At 40.7% G+C, this 16,018-nt stretch overlaps 12 pseudogenes; all 12 read left to right on the top strand.

Annotated features, from left to right (window-relative positions):
• The first annotated feature begins 655 nt into the window (after positions 1–655).
• Positions 656–774, top strand: LOC115922936 (annotated as a pseudogene).
• Positions 775–1,569: 795 nt separating this feature from the next.
• On the top strand, positions 1,570–1,687 carry LOC115922938 (annotated as a pseudogene).
• Positions 1,688–2,460: 773 nt separating this feature from the next.
• Positions 2,461–2,579, top strand: LOC115922935 (annotated as a pseudogene).
• A 768-nt stretch (positions 2,580–3,347) lies between these two features.
• On the top strand, positions 3,348–3,465 carry LOC115922937 (annotated as a pseudogene).
• Positions 3,466–4,236: 771 nt separating this feature from the next.
• Positions 4,237–4,355, top strand: LOC115922933 (annotated as a pseudogene).
• A 774-nt stretch (positions 4,356–5,129) lies between these two features.
• On the top strand, positions 5,130–5,248 carry LOC115922929 (annotated as a pseudogene).
• A 773-nt stretch (positions 5,249–6,021) lies between these two features.
• On the top strand, positions 6,022–6,140 carry LOC115922926 (annotated as a pseudogene).
• A 774-nt stretch (positions 6,141–6,914) lies between these two features.
• Positions 6,915–7,033, top strand: LOC115922942 (annotated as a pseudogene).
• Positions 7,034–7,804: 771 nt separating this feature from the next.
• Positions 7,805–7,923, top strand: LOC115922941 (annotated as a pseudogene).
• A 774-nt stretch (positions 7,924–8,697) lies between these two features.
• Positions 8,698–8,816, top strand: LOC115922940 (annotated as a pseudogene).
• Positions 8,817–9,588: 772 nt separating this feature from the next.
• LOC115922939 lies at positions 9,589–9,707 on the top strand (annotated as a pseudogene).
• Positions 9,708–10,484: 777 nt separating this feature from the next.
• On the top strand, positions 10,485–10,603 carry LOC115922924 (annotated as a pseudogene).
• Positions 10,604–16,018: the final 5,415 nt, after the last annotated feature.

Raw genomic sequence — 16,018 nt, 5'->3', positions numbered from 1 at the left:
AAAAAAAGGATGACGAGTTTTGGGTGACTCTTCCCTTCGCTTCTAAAAGAAGCTTATTATCGACCTCTAACTCCGTCCTTCCTTCCCCCCTTCACCTCTATAACAAACTCCCGCCCCTCCCCCCCCCCCCCCCATCCCATCCCTGCCCGGCTCCTCTTTTTCTTTTCTTCCATCCTCCATGTAGCATTATGGCAAAATGTTTTATCCGCAACCGTTTTCCAAGACAGTGTCAATGCGCACACTCTTTGCGCATGTGATGACCATTACGTCATAAACAAAGACAAGGTGAATACTATATATCGCGTTTGTCGAGGTGGTACTAGGTTTGCTCAAAAGGCTTATTTTGGAATATGAACGTTAGCTTGTTATATTCCTCTTCCCCAGGGGGGACCTGATCTCAACAAGGCATAGAAGTGCAGCTCTGGACTATTATTTGATACCCCAAATAATTAGTTGAAAACAAAGCCCTCCATCTACAGAGGACACAGTCTCTTAGTTGGAGAAGAGGCGTTCGGGCTAAATCCGTTTCCTCACCCAGTCGGCACTTTTTGAAACAATCATGAACATCTGAAACTACCACTACCACCCCATTGAAAGAAATCAGATGGTGACGTCATTTTTTAATTTTAAATAGGTTTAAATTGACGAGTCTTTTGTCTACGACCATACCATGCTGAACATACCGGTTCTCGTCCGATCACCGAAGTCAAGAAACATAGGGCCTGGTCAGTAATTGGATGGGAGACCGCCTTTGAATACCGGGTGTTGTAGGCATTTTTTTTTTTATTTGAATTGTTATTTATTGGTTTCTGCATTCTTTTTTTCTTTTTTTTTCATCATACATTTCATGAACATAACATGGCTTCAACAATATTTAAAGTGTTCACGCTTATCTGGAGGAAAGACGGGGAGCAAAAAAAAGGATGACGAGTTTTTGGTGACTCTTCCCTTCTAAAAGAAGCTTATATCGACCTCTAACTCCGTCCTCCTTCCCCCTTCACCTCTATAACAAACTCCGCCCCTCCCCCCCCCCCCCCCCCCCCCCCCCCCCCCCCCCCCCCCATCCCATCCCTGCCCGGCTCCTCCTTTTTCTTTTCTTCCATCCTCCATGTAGCATTATGGCAAAATGTTTTATCCGCAACCGTTTCCAAGACAGTGTCAATGCGCACACTCTTTGCGCATGATGACCATTACGTCATAAACAAAGACAAGGTGAATACTATATATCGCGTGTCGAGGTACTAGGTTTGCTCAAAGGCTTATTTGGAATATGACGTTAGCTTGTTATATTCCTCTTCCCCAGGGGGACCTGATCTCAACAAGGCATAGAAGTGCAGCTCTGGACTATTATTGATACCCCAAATAATATAGTTGAACAAGACCTCCATCTACAGAGGACACAGTCTCTTAGTTGGAGAAGAGGCGTTCGGGCTAAATCCGTTTCCTCACCCAGTCGGGCACTTTGAAACAATCATGAACATCTGAAACTACCACTACCACCCCATTGAAAGAAATCAGATGGTGACGTCATTTTTTAATTTTAAATAGGTTTAAATTGACGAGTCTTTTGTCTACGACCATACCATGCTGAACATACCGGTTCTCGTCCGATCACGAAGTCAAGAAACATAGGGCCTGGTCAGTAATTGGATGGGAGACCGCCTTTGAATACCGGGTGTTGTAGGCATTTTTTTTTTTATTTGAATTGATTTATTGGTTTCTGCATCTTTTTTTCTTTTTTTTTCATCATACATTTTCATGAACATAACATGGCTTCATACAATATTTTAAGTGTTCACGCTTATCTGGAGGAAAGACGGGGAGCAAAAAAAAAGGATGACGAGTTTTTGGTGACTCTTCCCTTCTAAAAGAAGCTTATTATCGACCTCTAACTCCGTCCTTCCTTCCCCCTTCACCTCTATAACAAACTCCCGCCCCTCCCCCCCCCCCCCCCCATCCCATCCCTGCCCGGCTCCTCCTTTTTCTTTTCTTCCATCCTCCATGTAGCATTATGGCAAAATGTTTTATCCGCAACCGTTTCCAAGACAGTGTCAATGCGCACACTCTTTGCGCATGATGACCATTACGTCATAAACAAAGACAAGGTGAATACTATATATCGCGTGTCGAGGTACTAGGTTTGCTCAAAGGCTTATTTGGAATATGACGTTAGCTTGTTATATTCCTCTTCCCCAGGGGGACCTGATCTCAACAAGGCATAGAAGTGCAGCTCTGGACTATTATTGATACCCAAATAATATAGTTGAACAAGACCTCCATCTACAGAGGACACAGTCTCTTAGTTGGAGAAGAGGCGTTCGGGCTAAATCCGTTTCCTCACCAGTCGGGCACTTTGAAACAATCATGAACATCTGAAACTACCACTACCACCCCATTGAAAGAAATCAGATGGTGACGTCATTTTTTAATTTTAAATAGGTTTAAATTGACGAGTCTTTTGTCTACGACCATACCATGCTGAACATACCGGTTCTCGTCCGATCACCGAAGTCAAGAAACATAGGGCCTGGTCAGTAATTGGATGGGAGACCGCCTTTGAATACCGGGTGTTGTAGGCATTTTTTTTTTTATTTGAATTGATTTATTGGTTTCTGCATCTTTTTTTCTTTTTTTTTCATCATACATTTTCATGAACATAACATGGCTTCATACAATATTTAAGTGTTCACGCTTATCTGGAGGAAAGACGGGGAGCAAAAAAAAGGATGACGAGTTTTTGGTGACTCTTCCCTTCTAAAAGAAGCTTATTATCGACCTCTAACTCCGTCCTTCCTTCCCCCCTTCACCTCTATAACAAACTCCCGCCCCTCCCCCCCCCCCATCCCATCCCTGCCCGGCTCCTCCTTTTTCTTTTCTTCCATCCTCCATGTAGCATTATGGCAAAATGTTTTATCCGCAACCGTTTCCAAGACAGTGTCAATGCGCACACTCTTTGCGCATGATGACCATTACGTCATAAACAAAGACAAGGTGAATACTATATATCGCGTGTCGAGGTACTAGGTTTGCTCAAAGGCTTATTTGGAATATGACGTTAGCTTGTTATATTCCTCTTCCCCAGGGGACCTGATCTCAACAAGGCATAGAAGTGCAGCTCTGGACTATTATTGATACCCCAAATAATATAGTTGAACAAGACCTCCATCTACAGAGGACACAGTCTCTTAGTTGGAGAAGAGGCGTTCGGGCTAAATCCGTTTCCTCACCCAGTCGGGCACTTTGAAACAATCATGAACATCTGAAACTACCACTACCACCCCATTGAAAGAAATCAGATGGTGACGTCATTTTTTAATTTTAAATAGGTTTAAATTGACGAGTCTTTTGTCTACGACCATACCATGCTGAACATACCGGTTCTCGTCCGATCACCGAAGTCAAGAAACATAGGGCCTGGTCAGTAATTGGATGGGAGACCGCCTTTGAATACCGGTGTTGTAGGCATTTTTTTTTTTATTTGAATTGATTTATTGGTTTCTGCATCTTTTTTTCTTTTTTTTTCATCATACATTTTCATGAACATAACATGGCTTCATACAATATTTTAAGTGTTCACGCTTATCTGGAGGAAAGACGGGGAGCAAAAAAAAGGATGACGAGTTTTTGGTGACTCTTCCCTTCTAAAAGAAGCTTATTATCGACCTCTAACTCCGTCCTTCCTTCCCCCCTTCACCTCTATAACAAACTCCCGCCCCTCCCCCCCCCCCCATCCCATCCCTGCCCGGCTCCTCCTTTTTCTTTTCTTCCATCCTCCATGTAGCATTATGGCAAAATGTTTTATCCGCAACCGTTTCCAAGACAGTGTCAATGCGCACACTCTTTGCGCATGATGACCATTACGTCATAAACAAAGACAAGGTGAATACTATATATCGCGTGTCGAGGTACTAGGTTTGCTCAAAGGCTTATTTGGAATATGACGTTAGCTTGTTATATTCCTCTTCCCCAGGGGGACCTGATCTCAACAAGGCATAGAAGTGCAGCTCTGGACTATTATTGATACCCCAAATAATATAGTTGAACAAGACCTCCATCTACAGAGGACACAGTCTCTTAGTTGGAGAAGAGGCGTTCGGGCTAAATCCGTTTCCTCACCCAGTCGGGCACTTTGAAACAATCATGAACATCTGAAACTACCACTACCACCCCATTGAAAGAAATCAGATGGTGACGTCATTTTTTAATTTTAAATAGGTTTAAATTGACGAGTCTTTTGTCTACGACCATACCATGCTGAACATACCGGTTCTCGTCCGATCACCGAAGTCAAGAAACATAGGGCCTGGTCAGTAATTGGATGGGAGACCGCCTTTGAATACCGGGTGTTGTAGGCATTTTTTTTTTTATTTGAATTGATTTATTGGTTTCTGCATCTTTTTTTCTTTTTTTTTCATCATACATTTTCATGAACATAACATGGCTTCATACAATATTTTAAGTGTTCACGCTTATCTGGAGGAAAGACGGGGAGCAAAAAAAAGGATGACGAGTTTTTGGTGACTCTTCCCTTCTAAAAGAAGCTTATTATCGACCTCTAACTCCGTCCTTCCTTCCCCCCTTCACCTCTATAACAAACTCCCGCCCCTCCCCCCCCCCCCCCCATCCCATCCCTGCCCGGCTCCTCCTTTTTCTTTTCTTCCATCCTCCATGTAGCATTATGGCAAAATGTTTTATCCGCAACCGTTTCCAAGACAGTGTCAATGCGCACACTCTTTGCGCATGATGACCATTACGTCATAAACAAAGACAAGGTGAATACTATATATCGCGTGTCGAGGTACTAGGTTTGCTCAAAGGCTTATTTGGAATATGACGTTAGCTTGTTATATTCCTCTTCCCCAGGGGGACCTGATCTCAACAAGGCATAGAAGTGCAGCTCTGGACTATTATTGATACCCCAAATAATATAGTTGAACAAGACCTCCATCTACAGAGGACACAGTCTCTTAGTTGGAGAAGAGGCGTTCGGGCTAAATCCGTTTCCTCACCCAGTCGGGCACTTTGAAACAATCATGAACATCTGAAACTACCACTACCACCCCATTGAAAGAAATCAGATGGTGACGTCATTTTTTAATTTTAAATAGGTTTAAATTGACGAGTCTTTTGTCTACGACCATACCATGCTGAACATACCGGTTCTCGTCCGATCACCGAAGTCAAGAAACATAGGGCCTGGTCAGTAATTGGATGGGAGACCGCCTTTGAATACCGGGTGTTGTAGGCATTTTTTTTTTTATTTGAATTGATTTATTGGTTTCTGCATCTTTTTTTCTTTTTTTTTCATCATACATTTTCATGAACATAACATGGCTTCATACAATATTTTAAGTGTTCACGCTTATCTGGAGGAAAGACGGGGAGCAAAAAAAAGGATGACGAGTTTTTGGTGACTCTTCCCTTCTAAAAGAAGCTTATTATCGACCTCTAACTCCGTCCTTCCTTCCCCCCTTCACCTCTATAACAAACTCCCGCCCCTCCCCCCCCCCCCCCATCCCATCCCTGCCCGGCTCCTCCTTTTTCTTTTCTTCCATCCTCCATGTAGCATTATGGCAAAATGTTTTATCCGCAACCGTTTCCAAGACAGTGTCAATGCGCACACTCTTTGCGCATGATGACCATTACGTCATAAACAAAGACAAGGTGAATACTATATATCGCGTGTCGAGGTACTAGGTTTGCTCAAAGGCTTATTTGGAATATGACGTTAGCTTGTTATATTCCTCTTCCCCAGGGGGACCTGATCTCAACAAGGCATAGAAGTGCAGCTCTGGACTATTATTGATACCCCAAATAATATAGTTGAACAAGACCTCCATCTACAGAGGACACAGTCTCTTAGTTGGAGAAGAGGCGTTCGGGCTAAATCCGTTTCCTCACCCAGTCGGGCACTTTGAAACAATCATGAACATCTGAAACTACCACTACCACCCCATTGAAAGAAATCAGATGGTGACGTCATTTTTTAATTTTAAATAGGTTTAAATTGACGAGTCTTTTGTCTACGACCATACCATGCTGAACATACCGGTTCTCGTCCGATCACCGAAGTCAAGAAACATAGGGCCTGGTCAGTAATTGGATGGGAGACCGCCTTTGAATACCGGGTGTTGTAGGCATTTTTTTTTTTATTTGAATTGATTTATTGGTTTCTGCATCTTTTTTTCTTTTTTTTTCATCATACATTTTCATGAACATAACATGGCTTCATACAATATTTTAAGTGTTCACGCTTATCTGGAGGAAAGACGGGGAGCAAAAAAAAGGATGACGAGTTTTTGGTGACTCTTCCCTTCTAAAAGAAGCTTATTATCGACCTCTAACTCCGTCCTTCCTTCCCCCCTTCACCTCTATAACAAACTCCCGCCCCTCCCCCCCCCCCCCCCATCCCATCCCTGCCCGGCTCCTCCTTTTTCTTTTCTTCCATCCTCCATGTAGCATTATGGCAAAATGTTTTATCCGCAACCGTTTCCAAGACAGTGTCAATGCGCACACTCTTTGCGCATGATGACCATTACGTCATAAACAAAGACAAGGTGAATACTATATATCGCGTGTCGAGGTACTAGGTTTGCTCAAAGGCTTATTTGGAATATGACGTTAGCTTGTTATATTCCTCTTCCCCAGGGGGACCTGATCTCAACAAGGCATAGAAGTGCAGCTCTGGACTATTATTGATACCCCAAATAATATAGTTGAACAAGACCTCCATCTACAGAGGACACAGTCTCTTAGTTGGAGAAGAGGCGTTCGGGCTAAATCCGTTTCCTCACCCAGTCGGGCACTTTGAAACAATCATGAACATCTGAAACTACCACTACCACCCCATTGAAAGAAATCAGATGGTGACGTCATTTTTTAATTTTAAATAGGTTTAAATTGACGAGTCTTTTGTCTACGACCATACCATGCTGAACATACCGGTTCTCGTCCGATCACCGAAGTCAAGAAACATAGGGCCTGGTCAGTAATTGGATGGGAGACCGCCTTTGAATACCGGGTGTTGTAGGCATTTTTTTTTTTATTTGAATTGATTTATTGGTTTCTGCATCTTTTTTTCTTTTTTTTTCATCATACATTTTCATGAACATAACATGGCTTCATACAATATTTTAAGTGTTCACGCTTATCTGGAGGAAAGACGGGGAGCAAAAAAAAGGATGACGAGTTTTTGGTGACTCTTCCCTTCTAAAAGAAGCTTATTATCGACCTCTAACTCCGTCCTTCCTTCCCCCCTTCACCTCTATAACAAACTCCCGCCCCTCCCCCCCCCCCCCATCCCATCCCTGCCCGGCTCCTCCTTTTTCTTTTCTTCCATCCTCCATGTAGCATTATGGCAAAATGTTTTATCCGCAACCGTTTCCAAGACAGTGTCAATGCGCACACTCTTTGCGCATGATGACCATTACGTCATAAACAAAGACAAGGTGAATACTATATATCGCGTGTCGAGGTACTAGGTTTGCTCAAAGGCTTATTTGGAATATGACGTTAGCTTGTTATATTCCTCTTCCCAGGGGGACCTGATCTCAACAAGGCATAGAAGTGCAGCTCTGGACTATTATTGATACCCCAAATAATATAGTTGAACAAGACCTCCATCTACAGAGGACACAGTCTCTTAGTTGGAGAAGAGGCGTTCGGGCTAAATCCGTTTCCTCACCCAGTCGGGCACTTTGAAACAATCATGAACATCTGAAACTACCACTACCACCCCATTGAAAGAAATCAGATGGTGACGTCATTTTTTAATTTTAAATAGGTTTAAATTGACGAGTCTTTTGTCTACGACCATACCATGCTGAACATACCGGTTCTCGTCCGATCACCGAAGTCAAGAAACATAGGGCCTGGTCAGTAATTGGATGGGAGACCGCCTTTGAATACCGGGTGTTGTAGGCATTTTTTTTTTTATTTGAATTGATTTATTGGTTTCTGCATCTTTTTTTTCTTTTTTTTTCATCATACATTTTCATGAACATAACATGGCTTCATACAATATTTTAAGTGTTCACGCTTATCTGGAGGAAAGACGGGGAGCAAAAAAAAGGATGACGAGTTTTTGGTGACTCTTCCCTTCTAAAAGAAGCTTATTATCGACCTCTAACTCCGTCCTTCCTTCCCCCCTTCACCTCTATAACAAACTCCCGCCCCCTCCCCCCCCCCCCCATCCCATCCCTGCCCGGCTCCTCCTTTTTCTTTTCTTCCATCCTCCATGTAGCATTATGGCAAAATGTTTTATCCGCAACCGTTTCCAAGACAGTGTCAATGCGCACACTCTTTGCGCATGATGACCATTACGTCATAAACAAAGACAAGGTGAATACTATATATCGCGTGTCGAGGTACTAGGTTTGCTCAAAGGCTTATTTGGAATATGACGTTAGCTTGTTATATTCCTCTTCCCCAGGGGGACCTGATCTCAACAAGGCATAGAAGTGCAGCTCTGGACTATTATTGATACCCCAAATAATATAGTTGAACAAGACCTCCATCTACAGAGGACACAGTCTCTTAGTTGGAGAAGAGGCGTTCGGGCTAAATCCGTTTCCTCACCCAGTCGGGCACTTTGAAACAATCATGAACATCTGAAACTACCACTACCACCCCATTGAAAGAAATCAGATGGTGACGTCATTTTTTAATTTTAAATAGGTTTAAATTGACGAGTCTTTTGTCTACGACCATACCATGCTGAACATACCGGTTCTCGTCCGATCACCGAAGTCAAGAAACATAGGGCCTGGTCAGTAATTGGATGGGAGACCGCCTTTGAATACCGGGTGTTGTAGGCATTTTTTTTTTTATTTGAATTGATTTATTGGTTTCTGCATCTTTTTTTCTTTTTTTTTCATCATACATTTTCATGAACATAACATGGCTTCATACAATATTTTAAGTGTTCACGCTTATCTGGAGGAAAGACGGGGAGCAAAAAAAAGGATGACGAGTTTTTGGTGACTCTTCCCTTCTAAAAGAAGCTTATTATCGACCTCTAACTCCGTCCTTCCTTCCCCCCTTCACCTCTATAACAAACTCCCGCCCCTCCCCCCCCCCCCCATCCCATCCCTGCCCGGCTCCTCCTTTTTCTTTTCTTCCATCCTCCATGTAGCATTATGGCAAAATGTTTTATCCGCAACCGTTTCCAAGACAGTGTCAATGCGCACACTCTTTGCGCATGATGACCATTACGTCATAAACAAAGACAAGGTGAATACTATATATCGCGTGTCGAGGTACTAGGTTTGCTCAAAGGCTTATTTGGAATATGACGTTAGCTTGTTATATTCCTCTTCCCCAGGGGGACCTGATCTCAACAAGGCATAGAAGTGCAGCTCTGGACTATTATTGATACCCCAAATAATATAGTTGAACAAGACCTCCATCTACAGAGGACACAGTCTCTTAGTTGGAGAAGAGGCGTTCGGGCTAAATCCGTTTCCTCACCCAGTCGGGCACTTTGAAACAATCATGAACATCTGAAACTACCACTACCACCCCATTGAAAGAAATCAGATGGTGACGTCATTTTTTAATTTTAAATAGGTTTAAATTGACGAGTCTTTTGTCTACGACCATACCATGCTGAACATACCGGTTCTCGTCCGATCACCGAAGTCAAGAAACATAGGGCCTGGTCAGTAATTGGATGGGAGACCGCCTTTGAATACCGGGTGTTGTAGGCATTTTTTTTTTTATTTGAATTGATTTATTGGTTTCTGCATCTTTTTTTCTTTTTTTTTCATCATACATTTTCATGAACATAACATGGCTTCATACAATATTTTAAGTGTTCACGCTTATCTGGAGGAAAGACGGGGAGCAAAAAAAAGGATGACGAGTTTTTGGTGACTCTTCCCTTCTAAAAGAAGCTTATTATCGACCTCTAACTCCGTCCTTCCTTCCCCCCTTCACCTCTATAACAAACTCCCGCCCCTCCCCCCCCCCCCCCCCCCATCCCATCCCTGCCCGGCTCCTCCTTTTTCTTTTCTTCCATCCTCCATGTAGCATTATGGCAAAATGTTTTATCCGCAACCGTTTCCAAGACAGTGTCAATGCGCACACTCTTTGCGCATGATGACCATTACGTCATAAACAAAGACAAGGTGAATACTATATATCGCGTGTCGAGGTACTAGGTTTGCTCAAAGGCTTATTTGGAATATGACGTTAGCTTGTTATATTCCTCTTCCCCAGGGGGACCTGATCTCAACAAGGCATAGAAGTGCAGCTCTGGACTATTATTGATACCCCAAATAATATAGTTGAACAAGACCTCCATCTACAGAGGACACAGTCTCTTAGTTGGAGAAGAGGCGTTCGGGCTAAATCCGTTTCCTCACCCAGTCGGGCACTTTGAAACAATCATGAACATCTGAAACTACCACTACCACCCCATTGAAAGAAATCAGATGGTGACGTCATTTTTTAATTTTAAATAGGTTTAAATTGACGAGTCTTTTGTCTACGACCATACCATGCTGAACATACCGGTTCTCGTCCGATCACCGAAGTCAAGAAACATAGGGCCTGGTCAGTAATTGGATGGGAGACCGCCTTTGAATACCGGGTGTTGTAGGCATTTTTTTTTTTTATTTGAATTGATTTATTGGTTTCTGCATCTTTTTTTCTTTTTTTTTCATCATACATTTTCATGAACATAACATGGCTTCATACAATATTTTAAGTGTTCACGCTTATCTGGAGGAAAGACGGGGAGCAAAAAAAAGGATGACGAGTTTTTGGTGACTCTTCCCTTCTAAAAGAAGCTTATTATCGACCTCTAACTCCGTCCTTCCTTCCCCCCTTCACCTCTATAACAAACTCCCGCCCCTCCCCCCCCCCCCCCCCCCATCCCATCCCTGCCCGGCTCCTCCTTTTTCTTTTCTTCCATCCTCCATGTAGCATTATGGCAAAATGTTTTATCCGCAACCGTTTCCAAGACAGTGTCAATGCGCACACTCTTTGCGCATGATGACCATTACGTCATAAACAAAGACAAGGTGAATACTATATATCGCGTGTCGAGGTACTAGGTTTGCTCAAAGGCTTATTTGGAATATGACGTCATCTTTCATACGCCTGTCCAGAATGCATTGCATGAATCATGCCTAATAATGCGCACACTTTATTAAGTCTTTTGAGTAGTGTACTGTCGTCTGCTAGGTTATTGTTTATTCTTTCTTTCGTTTACTGCAGAGGCTTAATGCAGTGTAATTGCTTTACACCAAAATACTGTTCTATTTTCCAGTTCCCCCCCCCCCCCCACCTCATTTCCCCTCCATCTTTAAGGATGACACTTTAATACAAATTAAAGTTTATACAATCTTTGTTATGGGGTCATGAATTCGGTTCAGCTGAACATTTTGGAAGCATATGCGATGATACAATATTTGAATGATCGTTGTCGCGGTTGAAATTGAGTATGAAGGGATGAAGTTGTAATTTTTTTTTAATGCTTTTTTGCCTTTATTCAGATCTTCATAATTATACAAAATGATGAATTGGAAAACAATTGTTCTTACAGTATAAACATACATGTAGTACATTGTCTCATACATTATAAACACAGACATATTTTCAAAGTATTTTCTATAAGTATCCAAACTAATATAGTACACATTCAATCAAGTGTATAGCATGTGCTCCAATTCCTTTAAAAAAGGGAAAGGTGACTGTAATACTTTATATTAATATTTTTGGATACATTGTAAAAAGGAACATTTTTTACAACATAATATGCAAATTAATTAGTTCAATATAAATTAAGCAATCTGAACAAAGATTTTCTTATATAAACAAAAAGTATAAGGTGAAGGTGCTGCTTTATAACCCATGATAAAAAATTTGTTATATTTACATATAATGATATGGTGCATTTTTCATTATAACTATATGAGGGTCTTGTATCACTATTTATAAAGGCAATAAAAAGAATAAACTGAGACTTGAACCTTCATGTCAACTACAAAGTGTTATTAGTAACACGCTGTCCTTGCAGATTGAGCTAACGATGAGTTGATGACAGCTTGATTTGTATAATTACTATCACCGTATTGACCACCCTACCAGATTCCATGTGCGCATGCGCTGGTTTGGAGAAAGCACAGAATGGCTGCCTAATATTGGACTAATTAAAGTCCTTACTAACAATAGGAAACACTCTTCACCCATTGAAATTCCAAATACTGATACTAGCAATCCTTCAAACTTTAAGGTTATTGCTGATTGCATAAATGATCACTTTTCTTTTGTAGCAGCTGGTCTTCCTTGTTTGGATAAATGTAAATTGCCTGCATTTTTACCGTCGCATTGTACATGTCCAATCATCCAGCCTTTTGAAGTATACAAGCAATTGCAGTCTCTTAATCAACGTAAAGCTGGGATTTCTGGAGAATTTTTTTCCAGAATTTTTGCATGTTAGAAGGTTACTACAGTAGAAGGAATATATTAAGTAACATTTCATACAAAAATTACATATTTTTTTCATCAACCTTTTAACAATGTTACTGAGTCACTGTAAAGAGGTTGAGTTCTGGGAAGAGGTAAAAAATAATTTGTGAGCGTTATCATTGTTATTATGCAAGTGTGGAAGAACATCAAATTAGACATGTTCCCTGAAAAGCATGGCTCTTCAAATGCCTTCATATTCTAAATATGTCATGTAACATCGTAAAAATCCAGGGTCGGATTTTTACGCCACATGTTCGTGTAGTCCCATATTCATCTTTCTGTGTACAGTGTTTGTAACTTTACCAAGACTTGGCCACATTTCTTATCATTTTGATGATTCCAGAACCTTGCAAAACACACAAATTCTTATATGCTAGATGATCAACCTTTTCTGGTCGATTCCACACCGTTTCTTTCACACTGCAATCGCATGACCAGAACTCAACTTCATCTTTAAGTTAACTCCAAACACAAGTAATCAACAGAAAAACAATCAGTGTAAAATATTATAGCAAAGCCATTTATTGTATTAACAAATTCCCTTCCTCACAATGATCTGCATTATTTAATGACATGTTCAAAATTTACTGAACCACTCCTGTACTTGTTTCCAAATGGTTAACTGCTATCATGATGGATTGATGTTAGGATTGATAATATCAACAATGGTATTCTGATTTTATACAGCACTTCATGCATCAACAATTGTATTTTGGGTTTATACAGCACTTAATACATCTCTAATGTCTCTAGGTGCTTTACAGAAATATCAATCCCGGTCATCGGATTCAGGCTTGCCGGCACACAATGTACGCACACTTTCCACTGCCTGGGGAGTTTTCCAGCCAGGCACCATGTTACATATTATGCTCACCATGGTGAGTACACTACTGTTACTATTGCATCCTACTGGCAACAATTGAACCCCTGGATGGAGAGAACGTAAATAACAATGCCTCGCTTAAAGGCATCATTTAACAATGTTAAATCTGAGATGCACTGCCCTACCTGTTATCAGTGTCTGTTATATGGTGTAATATTGAAACCCTAAAAAAATTGTGCTTCAAAATGATCAAGAAGTGCCTCAAAAAAGTAAAAAATCTTTGAGTGACCGGTTTTACCATACTCGTTTTTCCCAATAGACTGTAGTTATATAAAAACCGTTACACAGTTAAAATTTTAGTGAACATGTTGTTTAAAAGTTTAAACAACTCTGGATTAACGGGTGACCTGATCTAAGAGTTGTTTAAAATGTTAAGCAACTCGAGTTGTTTAAAGTTTAAACACTTAGTTGATCAACATTTTGAACAACTTGTTTAAAATCACAATTTAAACAACCGGTGTTGTTTAAAGACGGTTGTTTAAAACGGAGCTGTTGTTCAGTGGGGGTTGTTTACACCAACTGGGTTGTTTAAAGAAAGTTGTTTAAAAAGGAGCTGTTGTTCAGTGGGGGTTGTTTACACCAACTGGGTTGTTTAAAGAAAGTTGTTTAAAAAGGAGCTGTTGTTAAATAATAATAATAATAATAATAATAATAATAATAATAATACTATTGGATTCTTATATAGCGCACGTATAGTGCAAATTCCTCAAGGCGCTCCAACATCACCCGGCTATGCTAGGCTGCCAAAGGACATAATACCGCGGCGGGACTCGAACCGTCGACAGTCCGGCGACGTTTCCACTCATCCACGACACCTCTACAGCTTGGTCGGCCATGATGTGAAACAAAGCTTTTAGCCAACGCGCACTTTACTGGCACGTGACACATGACGTCATATGTAAACAACACTGTCTAAAAGCTCTCGTGTAGTAAATATAGCAGTCATTAAATTTTAAACAGCGAATGTTTAACAAAATTACTTTCGTTTCGAGCAACATTGTTTACAATTTGTTCAACTGTTGTTTAAGATAGTGTACAACTGTAAGTGAACATCACTTTTTTAAGCAGCGTTTTTACTGTGTAGGAAAACAGAAAATTTAATTTTGATTTCCTATCATAAATATCTTGATAATGAGACAGGCAATCGGCTTGTAAAAGTCATGGGGTTCCTGACTGACCTAAAGGTTTATACTTATCATCGCAGCATGAGCTAAATCCAGGATTTTGTTTCAGAATCAGAGACAATGTTAACGAGTAACTTTAAGGACATACACATAAGCATCGTACACTCGTGTAATATGTTGAATACAGTAGAAATGTCTTGATGGAAGAATTTTGTTTGTCATCTTTGAACAGACCTTTTGTTTTTAAACAAATCTCTGTCCATTCATGGAAATAAGTTATTTATTATGGGCTGGCTGAAAATCAAAGATAACTGGCATTATGATGGTTGTTTGTAAAAGAGTGTAAATACATGCTTTAGAGGTCGTACTGTACAAAATTAGTCAGCTTGGATAACATCAAATATATACATGTACATGCATAAAATGGGGTATTTGATAAAGAGTGTCCCGTCACTGTGTGTATGGGTGGAGAGGTCAAGAGCTCTGTTCCAAAACATGCAACATCCACAGGTTTTTTAACATAATTCATTAAATTTGCAGAACCTGGATTTTCTTTTTGAAAGAAAGTGTCATCCCAATTCACTGTGGCAAAATAAGACCGAGTTTCATTCAAACTGAAAATACAAAATGGGAGTATGAAAAAGCTTTTTGGGTGTACCATGTTTTGGAACCATACTCTTCACATGTAAATGCCCTCTACTGAATATTCAAAATCATTACATGCTCTTCACTTTTCTGCTTATAATATATTCACCCCAAAATTAAGAATTTGTCAGTTTATAGACTTCATTGTAAAGGGCTGCAGAGCATGCAACATCTCTTAAGTGTGGGTTTATGATTGCTACCAGGGGCGTAAATCCGTACCGAGGAGTGGGGGGGGGGGGGATGATCGGCGATAGCCATCACATACTAGCACGAGCACACGCCCACACTAATTTACGCAAGCGCGCGCGATCGCGCACGCTCGAACACACAACACACACACACGAACCCACACACACACACACTTTTTTTTTTTTTAACAATTTTGTTTTATTTCTCCAAATGTGTAATACAAACCATGACATACAATTGAATAAAATAAACGTGTTCAATATTGATGCTTTTACATAAACATAATTAAACACAAACTTATTTGCAGTATCATATAACTTAGCAACAAAGTAAACGTATAAGTACCTAAACATAATATGTCAATTGTAAATGTTATTCACTTATATATTACAACAAAAAAACTTAAACAAATCTGGAGGTAATTTTACTGAAACAATCCTGCCCCCTCCCTGCCCCCTCCATCACACAAACATACTCACCCTCTATCACACAAACATACTCACCCACCCACACACATACTCACCCACCCACCCCCCCCCCCACACACACACACTACTCACTCAGTGGATGTCTGCCAACATTCCCAACTCAAGAAAAATATACTAAATAAGTTATCCAGGCCGCAAAATAGAGTTACGCTTTTAACAGGCTCACGGTGGAGAAGAAAACAAATCTTAATTAATCTTAAGCTGCTCCTACTTTA

This window comes from Strongylocentrotus purpuratus, unplaced genomic scaffold (genome assembly GCF_000002235.5).
Source record: "Strongylocentrotus purpuratus isolate Spur 01 unplaced genomic scaffold, Spur_5.0 spur5_contig_826, whole genome shotgun sequence".
In the NCBI taxonomy this organism is placed as follows: domain Eukaryota; kingdom Metazoa; phylum Echinodermata; class Echinoidea; order Camarodonta; family Strongylocentrotidae; genus Strongylocentrotus; species Strongylocentrotus purpuratus.
Note: the sequence above shows the minus strand (reverse complement) of the source record. Positions and strands in the feature narration are given on the sequence as shown.